This window comes from Heloderma suspectum, chromosome 1 (assembly GCF_057233095.1).
Source record: "Heloderma suspectum isolate Gila_16-S chromosome 1, 16-S_ref, whole genome shotgun sequence".
Taxonomy (NCBI): Eukaryota; Metazoa; Chordata; class Lepidosauria; order Squamata; family Helodermatidae; genus Heloderma; species Heloderma suspectum.
In genome coordinates, this window is record NC_139458.1 from 86,006,667 (window position 1) to 86,016,559 (window position 9,893).

The following is a 9,893-nucleotide window of genomic DNA, read 5'->3' on the forward strand; positions in this document are numbered from 1 at the left end:
ACTTGGGGCAGAGGGGGACTGCCTATAGCTTCCACTCCCTCCTTAGGTAACATTAGTTGCTGGCCCAAGCAATGTGGGCTGTATGCACTCCTCCTCCTCCTCTTCCTCTTTTTTGCAGGGTATTTCTTTTTCTTTCTTTTAAAATGGCTGTTCCTTGTCTCAGAGTACACCAAGACTTCACAGTATGTTGTAAAACACTCTGAAAACAAACAATGGCGAAAAAAGGTAGTTTCCTGGAAATGGTTTGAAAAAATAATCAGGCAGACAAGCCACTGAGAACTCTGTTTATTTTGCTGCTTTGACTGACACAGCAAAAAAGCAAACACTCAGAAATTTAAAAAAAAATTGAGCCCAAATGGAAACTTGGGCAGAATTAGGCTGAATAGATGAAAGCTTTTCGACTGCTTTCAGCTACATGGATGATATTGCAGAGAAGACAAAGTGTGACCCTTTCCCCCTGCCCTGACCCTTAACAGCAAATTGTGGGTAATGTATTACCCAGCCCTCCTTCCACGTACATAGATAGTGCTAGGACTTTTATACTACTGATGTTGAAGGACAGTTTTCAATGTATGATAATATATCCGTTTTTGGGTGTGCAGTGTTTGAAAGCGAGAATGGGAGAAAGATCGCAAGAAAACAAACCTCAGTCAATATTATGGTTGTAAAATATTGTAACCTTGTATAAATGCAACTTTTTTTCCTTTAGCTTTATGGCCTGGGGCAGAATATATTAAAATATATATTCAAAAATGTTCAAGAATAAAACAATGGAATGGCGGGGGGACAACCCACAAAAATTGCGGTGGGAGGTTGTGCCATACAATTTTACTGCCTATACAGATATGTATTGCAAATTCATTACATTGTAATATTAAAAAAAAGAACAAACAACTTTGCATCTTGTTTTTAATTTTTCCAAGTGTGTATATGTGTGTATTTCTTGGAAGTAAGTTATTACACTTACCATCTTTCCCTCCCTAGAGCTGAGGGTAGCTGCGAGGTGAGATTTCTTAGTGCTACAAACAAAAAGGGAAAGATGCGGGGGGGGGGGGAATGGATAAATACCCAGAGCAAAGGCAGAGGAGATCCAAATAAATATTATTGTGTTGTTGTTCTTAGTTGCAATAAACTGTCTCTTCTCTACTCCCAACTGAAATCTGTCTGTTTTGTGCCTGACTCATGACAGATGAAATGCGATCGGAGGGGGGCCTCCAAAATCTCACGTTAATTGAAGTTGGCAAAAAATACTAACAGTGCCCTTTTGAACTGCTGACACAGAGCAGAATGGATTAAACAAGGCTAGATTAACAACAGGTGGCAGCTCACAGGCCCGCTGCCTCTGGAGATTCTTAGCAACCAGTCCAGGAACCAGTGCTGGGAACATCCCAGAGGCAACATGTGAGCCAGTCAGCCGGTTGTCGAAAATTAGGCTGGTGGGAGACAAAGTGAAGACCTGATCACAGAAGAAGAAAAGTAGAGGAGGATTTTGATGTGGTCTCCCCCGTGCTCACAGGCTGACATTTAGAAGTACATGTACATATTGAGATACATTTGTCGGGATCGGTTTCCTGTGTAACCAATCTGTGGGCAAGTCTGTGATAACAGCCCCCAAATAATCTAGTGTTTGTCTCTTTAAAAAGTACAAAAATCCAATTCTGACATTTGTTTTCCATCAGGTTTCCTTCAGGGAGTTAACCGAGGCCCAAACCAACTCTAGCTGTGGGCAAAGACCTGTGCCTAATAATGACTGGTCCTGGGTAGGGAGGAATGTTAACGGATGCATCTGGCCAGCTCAGTGGGGCCCCTATCAATGTGGGCAGACATTCAAATGTGTATCTGCACTGCCCACACAGGTGGAAGGCTGCTCTCATATGCAGATTTCCCTTGCTTGGATCGGGGTTCGTACACGTATCTATTGTTACATCAGAATAAGCCCTAGGCGAATTATTTCATCTACATCAGGAATCATTTGCGAACAGCTGAGGCTAAGTTGTAATATCTAAGAATATAGGAGCTCTAAGCTGGTGGATATCTGCTACCAACGGAAGGAGGTGACCAGCTCAATCTCATCATTAATTGAGCCCTGTCTCTCAGTGATGACCACCAATGATCTAGAACTGACATCTGCTTCTCTTCTCCAGAGTCCCTTGCACTTCATTAATCTCAACCACCATTTGTGGGAACCTGGGAACTTATCCACATGACTTAAGCTCGGTGGTGATTTGAGTATCATCATCATAAATACTGTCTGGCTATCACTGAAGCTTACGCATTTAGAATCAAGCAGGAAACACAGATAACACTGGGACAGCTAAATTAAACAATTATTTCAAAGCCATAATACAGGAAGTGTTTGCCAAGCCAGTACAGAAAATCCAGCATACTCAATCCCACAGTTTTAACAACTATATTGTCCAGAGGGTGGGGAGAGGACTAAAATAATTTCATTTGAGATAATACATTTAGGGTGCAATCCTATGCATGTTTAGACAGAAAAAGCCCCACAATTCCCAGCATTCCCCAGCTGGGGATTGTGGGGCTTTTTTTCTATCTAAACATGCGTAAGATTGCGCCCTTAAGAATTTTAACTTAGAAGCTGTCTCATCCTGATTGCCAGGATCGGGATGGGGAGAAAGACGTAGAAAGCAACCCATTAAGAACCAATAGCTAAAATAAATAGCTAAAAACTGGAGTAGCCCCCCCCCCCCGTTCAAATGACTTAAACCAGTGGTGCAAAAGGTGTGGCTCGTGGACTTCATGCAGCCCACCAAGCCATTTCTAGCACTCCACCAGACCCCGCTGCATCTTCCACTGCTGCTAAAAAATTTCCAGGGAAACCTCAGGGATTCCTTTGCTAGCACAAGCAAGGGAATCCCTTCACCTGTCTCCGATCTCTCAAGTTTTATAGCAAGCCCCACTCCCAATCCAGGCCAGTCGGACGACTTTTGCAGTGCTTCTGGTTAGCACTAAGGCTGCAACACTGGCAGGCCTCCAACAGAGGAACTTACAAGCCCCCATGCTAGGTCAGACAACACTTGGCCCTTCTAGGCCGGTGGTGTCTGCAGTGGTGGGCAGTGGATTTCTGGGGTCTTGGGCAGGTGCCTTTCCCAGACCTGCCATCTCCCTGAACTGGGGATACAGGGGATAGAACCTGGGGCCTTCTGCATACAGGACATGTGGTCTACCACTGAACTAGCACTCCTCCCCCTGCAAAGTGACAGAAGTCTATAGTTATGGGGCAGCCATCTGGAATGCTCCTCTAAATGCTTCTTGCTACAGCAGGAACATGGCTCTCATGGATGGTGGTATTAATGCAGTGTTCATGGTTCATCCTGGCGATCGCACTCAAACACCAGGGAGAAGGTGTCTCCAAGGTATTTTGGGCCCAGGCTGTTTGAGGCTTTTATAGTTCAAGTTCAGCTTCAAAGGAAGCAAACATCTGGTACTGGGTGCGGGTAGCCCCTGAATGTACTCAGGAATGATCATGTAACAGGTTTTCAAACACACACTTTCATCATCCTCTGCCCCCACATGTTAGCTGGCTGAGATTTCATTAAAACTTTCTGAGTTTTATCAGTGGTATCAGAGGTCACTGCCACTGCTGGGGAAGCTACCTTGACAGGTATCAGGTCCACACTGCACTTAAGGTCTAGCTGCTGAATACACTGGTGCCCTCCCATTCCAGTAAAAGTAGGAACTTGGGTTCTTTTTACATAATATAAATTTTCATAGCCCTTGAACAGTTATACTGCTGGGTGAGTGTGGTGAACATGGGACAAATGAATCCCACTCTCTAATCAACATACATGTGACATTAGAGGTATTCATGCACATACCCCTCACATGTTGATGGGGAAAGCAAGGTCATACCTGGTGACCATGTTTCTCCCCCCCCCCAATCCTATGTGCATGCTGGCCATGTGTCCACTAGCTATGCATTGAACCTGCATATGAAGAGGCTCTATGCCGTATCCTCCATGTGAGGGGACATCCTGCCCCAACCAGGGTCCCATCATGCATAGTGGAACACATAAATCCCCTCCTCAAGCATGCTGGATGCATTGACACTGGGTGGTGGGACTAGCCTGCATGGCTCCGCAGCCCCCATCATGCATTCAAGAAACTTGGGGGCCACCTGTAATTGCAGAGGAAGTCAGGGAGTTATAGTCAGCAAGGGCAAATAGAATAAGAGGAAACCCCAGAGGCATCTGGGTTGTTCTCTCACTTCTTGCAGGGATGGGGGTGGCCAGGTTAGGCAGAGGAGTCGAAGCTCAATGACAGAGCACCTGCTTTGCATGTAGAAGGCCCTATGTTTGATCCCTGGCATGATCTCCAGGTAGGGCTGGAAAAACTCCTGCTTGAAACCCTGGAGAACTGCTGCTGCCAGTCAGTGTCGACAGTAGATGGACTCATGGTCTGACTCAGTATAAGGCAGCTTCCTATGTTCCTAGGACTCTTGACTGCAGCATGCAAGCAGTCCACAGATGTTGAATTCTTCTGCATAGAAGATTGAGAGTTATTTAATGGCCTGAACCCATTTAGGTGTGAAAGTTCATCATGGAAGAGTAATGTTTAATATGCTACTAGCTCAGCTTTTCCTTTCTTTTCCTTACATTTTCCTTTTCAAAGATGAGTGGGCTAATCTTTTAATAATACAGACCAATCATAGCTGTTACACATATGAGAAAGTGGCAAAGGCATCACCTTATGGCCATGTGGAGACCATGTGTCAAGGTGTTGCATTTAATCCAAGACAAATAAGAGTTTGTTAGTTGTATCCTCCACTTTCCACTTATAACTGCGCATATATCTTTAGATTGAAAGTTACTGATGAGACAGACAGATGCATGTCAGTGACCTTTTTGTGCCCTTCTAGGCTTTACATTTCTAAGGATTTTATTTAGCTGCAGCACATATGTATTCTGAAAGGAAAGGTTTCAATTCCTACACACCTGCACCCTTCACAACAGACACACAACATCAAAGTACAAGATGCAGTGAAAAAGTCATCCTCAGCACAGATTATAAAAGGAGGGCTCTATATATACTTACCTCTTTCATTTATATATCCATACAAATACACACAGAGACAGACAGTATAATAGCTATACAGTGTGTTATTCTAGTTATTTCCTGTATAGTAATTAAAATAGAAATTCAGAATTCTGTATAAATGACAGGAAACATATTTGATGTATTTGTGGCCCAAACTCCTGTTTTCTACATAAAAGCTATCATTCTCTCCTCTTCCACATTGCGCACTGGAAGATCCAGCTTCAGATGGAGTTCTAAATAAGGGACCCTTCTTTTCTGAGGCCTTGATGATGTTGCACTGAGCTGTATTGGGAAGGTACAGATATTAATCTTTGGGGCTCTGGAAGTACCACATCCACTGTGCTGTATTGTAGAGACACCACGCTCCCAACATGTGATTCAGGATGCCATGTTTCATCCCTGCAAACGGTGACCAGAAACTGATGATGTGCATTTTAAGACAGCACTGTTTGCAGAAACAGAAAAGCTTGCCCGATCATTCAAATTAAATACCCGTATTTCAGGGTCTATCACTCAAACAGAACTAACCATATGCATTAACTGGTGCATTAACCATATTCACACATTTTGAAGGCCCCCCCCCCCCGAATTCTAAGGTATTTTATTCTTACAAGTGATGTTAAGATGCTGCATTCAAGGTCAAGTAACAGCAACAGCCTATAGCTGTCTGTACTGTATACACTACCATATATATCTCTGTCTACCAAAAATTATAGAAGCTTCTCACAGAAGTTAGGTGAAGAAAGAGTTAAGCATTTCCTTCTTTCTTCAAGTAAACTGACAATCAAGGCAAATGAGGATAAAGTCAAGGACATTCAGAAGGGAATTATTGGAACCAACTCCGGAAAATGAAGCTGGCAAACAGGGGGCCTCTCTCCATTCAGCATCCCTTCTCAGAAATCCTGCTGGAATTTCTGCTGGGAATACCTATCAGGGCTGTGCTGCGTTTCCTCCAGTGGATTACGCCTCAGCCCCACCATCACTGCTCCATTTCAACTAATTGTCTCAGATGTTGCCATTCATTATCCCCTTAATGAGAAACACAACTTTCCTTCACAGCCACCGCCACAAGAACCTGGCAGGCAGTGGAATCCTGAAAATCAGCAGATGCAGGACTGTAAAACAGCGGTTTGTTCTGAACTGAAATTACACAGAAAGGGCAAGTGATTCCAAACAGCTTCAAACCTGAGGTAGGCTGAGAGCAAGCAACTCGCACCAGTCATAAATGCTGTCAGGCGGATGGCTTGGCAATGGGTTACCAAGTGTTTCAGGCAAATGTTGCTTGCCATGGAGGACTGCCATTTTGTTTCCTGTGGTGTTGGGCAGGACTTGGCCTTTCACGGCTTCAGTTGCACCCGCAGGAAGAACACTAGCTTCCATGCCCCCTCCCGCCTGAATGATTGCAATGCGTTATATGTGGGGCTACCTCTGAAGATGGCCCGGAAACTTCAGTTAGTGCAGAATAGAACAGCGAGGCTGCTTACTGGGACTGGCCATTTTGAACCTATTATTCCAGTGCTGTGTCAACTGCACTGGTTGCCAGTTAGTTTTCAGGCTCAATTCAAAGCAGTGGTGCTGATTTTTAGAGCCCTAAACTGCTTAGGCTTCTCCTGTTTCTGCCTGATACTTAAGACTATTTTTGGAGGCTCTTCTGTGGGTGCCGCCACCCCACCCACCCACTATAGAGAAGGCCACACCCACTGCAGGCTTTCTCTGTAGTGGCCTCCCATCCCTGGAATGCCCTTTCTAGGGAGATCCACCTGGAATCTTCATTGTATACATATAGATGCCAGACTCCAACCTTCCTCTTCAGGCAAGCAAATAATCTTTAATTTGCTATCTTCATTACTTCTGGCTCTTTAATGTTCTAAATGTTTTAAATATCTTACTTTTCCAGTATTTTCATCAGCTGTATTACAGTGTTGCTTGTTATTTTACTGTTGTTTGGGTTTTGATTGATAACTGCTCTGGAGCACTTGTTAGTTGGGCAATATATCAATCAATCAATCAATCAAATATTACTGGCCTACCTCCTGTTTCAAGTGTGATTCAGAACTACAGTGAAGAATACCCAAAATGTGTGCATAAAGCCATAAAACACAGCTTGTGGGGAAAATTCCCCACATGAAACCCACAAATGTATTGGTGCCAATGGAAACTTTTTCCCCTAAAGCACCATGCTGTGTACAGGGAGCCAGTACATTTCTGGGAGTCATGTGGGAGATTCAGTTTTCCTGCAAGCTATGATTTATGGCATTTTGGGTGTTCACTGCTGTAGCTTAACACTGTATGATTTTTGGGCAGAATGCAGCTAGGGAGTGAAGAGATAAGCCTCCACTTACCACATGCGGTGTTCAAAATAAGAATCCCTCCCCCCTCCCATGCCTCTAATTAATGTATCAAAAAACCAAGACATAGCTATACAGTATGAAATAAACTTAATGTGTAATTTGGTTCTCAGCATAACATTCTGTGGTGAGAAAAGTCATAATATTGCCAAAAGGTACTACTACAACCGAGTGAACGTCACCACTGTAATTTGTTTTCCTACGCAACATTTTTCTTGAGACTCCAGTCTCTTTCCTACCTCCTTCGTGTTTGGGCGCGGTCTAGCTGTTATGTTATTGTTTTACTTTTGTCAGGATCTTAGAAAACCAGTGACTAATGTATTTAACTAGTCCCAACCTAAATCCTCACATCTATTTTCATGGAACTACGTTACCTTTTATTTTAATAAAAAGGAGGGAAAAGACACATGGGAGCTATTGTCTGAAAAAGGGTGAACTCTATCTACAAGTGTGAATGTGTTTTTTTTTTTTAATAGTTAGCTCATATGTATAATTATACTGCCCATTTCCTTAGTCAACTGGCCCTTTTTCTTCATCCTCTGACAAACTTGGATCTTTGAGCCAAGTTCAGGTAAGCGAATGCATTTGGATTTAAACTGCTTATGTTCCACTAACTTTGATACCTTCTAAATATTGTCAACTTCAAAAGAAACTAAATAGGCTTCAATTCAAGTACTTTGTTTTGAGGTTCATAGCCTTCTAATATTCTCAAGTGTTGAGAGTTGCTTGCAGGGCCGGGGAGTGAGGGTAACACAGCCTTCTCCAAGCTGATGTCCTCCAGATGTGTTGGATTACAACTCCCAGCATCCTCCAGTCAGGGGAGTTGCAGTCCAACACATCTGGAGGACACCAGCTTGGGGATGGCGGCTTTAATACTACAGTCTATATTTCTGTGTTTGGAAGTGCCAAGTTTGTTTATTTATTGCACTTTTAAATCTCCTCTATTTGAAGAGCTATTTAGTCCAAGTCTGGCTTAAAGATAAAAACCCTAAGAAGGTAGAGCAGGAGGGGCCTTGAAGTTGCCCATCAACTTATTCTTGTTATTTAATACTTAAAAAGTGAATAAAATTTTCTAAGTGTTTTGCATATACAATCACTGCCTATAGGCATGATACAAATGGAAAAAGGGAGAGGGAAGAAGAAAGCAAATACAGGAGGAGCAGCTCCTTCTCCAGCTGATGGATGGGTCCAGCTGGTCTTCCCCTCACCACGATGTTCTTCCTGGGAGGCAAGGGGTGCAGCCTCCCAGTGTACCTGGGTCTTCTGGCCGATGGATGAGGTCAGAGTGCTGTCCATCAGCTTTCCGTCCAGTCCTCAAGGCAGCTGTCAGATGCAGGCAGCTGAGTGTTATGTCTTGCAGGGAGGGGCAAAGCAAGTTCCCTGTGGCTGCTCTTCCTCAGGCCGATGGATAAAGCCATACTGGTTTCCGCAATGCAATGGTATTCTTCCTGGGAGGCAGGAGATTCAGCCTCCCAGTGGCCCTTGGCCTCCTCGCCAATGGATGAGGAGTTCGTACTTAGTCAGCTGGTTGGGTAGGTCATGTTTCCTCTTTATCAGGATCTAGCCAGTTAGAAATATAAAATCTATTGCTAATGCTGGAGCTCCACATGTTCAAAGAAACATATGTATCAACCGACACCCAACATTTAGGCAATTGGAGGAGGGGGGCTTTTGCCTACTGACCTGAGAGCTTTAAGGGCATACCCGACAAGCATAAGCACCCTACAATCACAATGTTGAATATGTGGAGACTTCCAGTTGCAGTACCTTTTGTGTCACAGTTTATACTACAAACACCATAGCCAAGGTCAATGGAACCCTTAGCAAATGATTTAGCAAATGAGAGCATTATTACAATTAGAAAGTAACAGTGCAATGTAATTATAGTGATACATAAAAAGCATAAAAATACACATGCTGTGGCCAAAAATCACTTACATAAACTGTACAACTAGAAGACAGCTCCCTTCCATGAGAAAATTTCCTTAGGTGGTTCTGATGAAGAAATGAAATACAATCCGGAGATCTTCTCTTCTCAGACCCAGACCACAATTGGGTATATGTACAATTTATAGAAGTGATTTTTAGCTGTAGCATGCGTATTTTTATGTATCATTGTAATACATTGTACTGTTATTTTCTAATAATAATAATACTTCTCTCATTTGTTATGGGTTCCAATGACTTCTATGGTTTTGCTATTTTGGGGATCCTTTTCGTGGTATTTGTCACACTTTATTCCATCTGAGCCATCTTGGGCTTTTCCTGGTAAAAGGGTCTGAGAAGCCACAATTCAGGTCTCATTTAGTCTCAGAGAGTTTTGATGCACACCAGTGTAATGAATTTATACATCAACAGCAAGCATGATTGTACAACCAGGATTTGGAAGCAAGTGCTGAAAGCCTCTGTATTAACCCTGGTATGTTCCAGCAATCACACTAACACATAGTTAACAAACAACAGGTTATTTAATGGTGTTGGTAAACA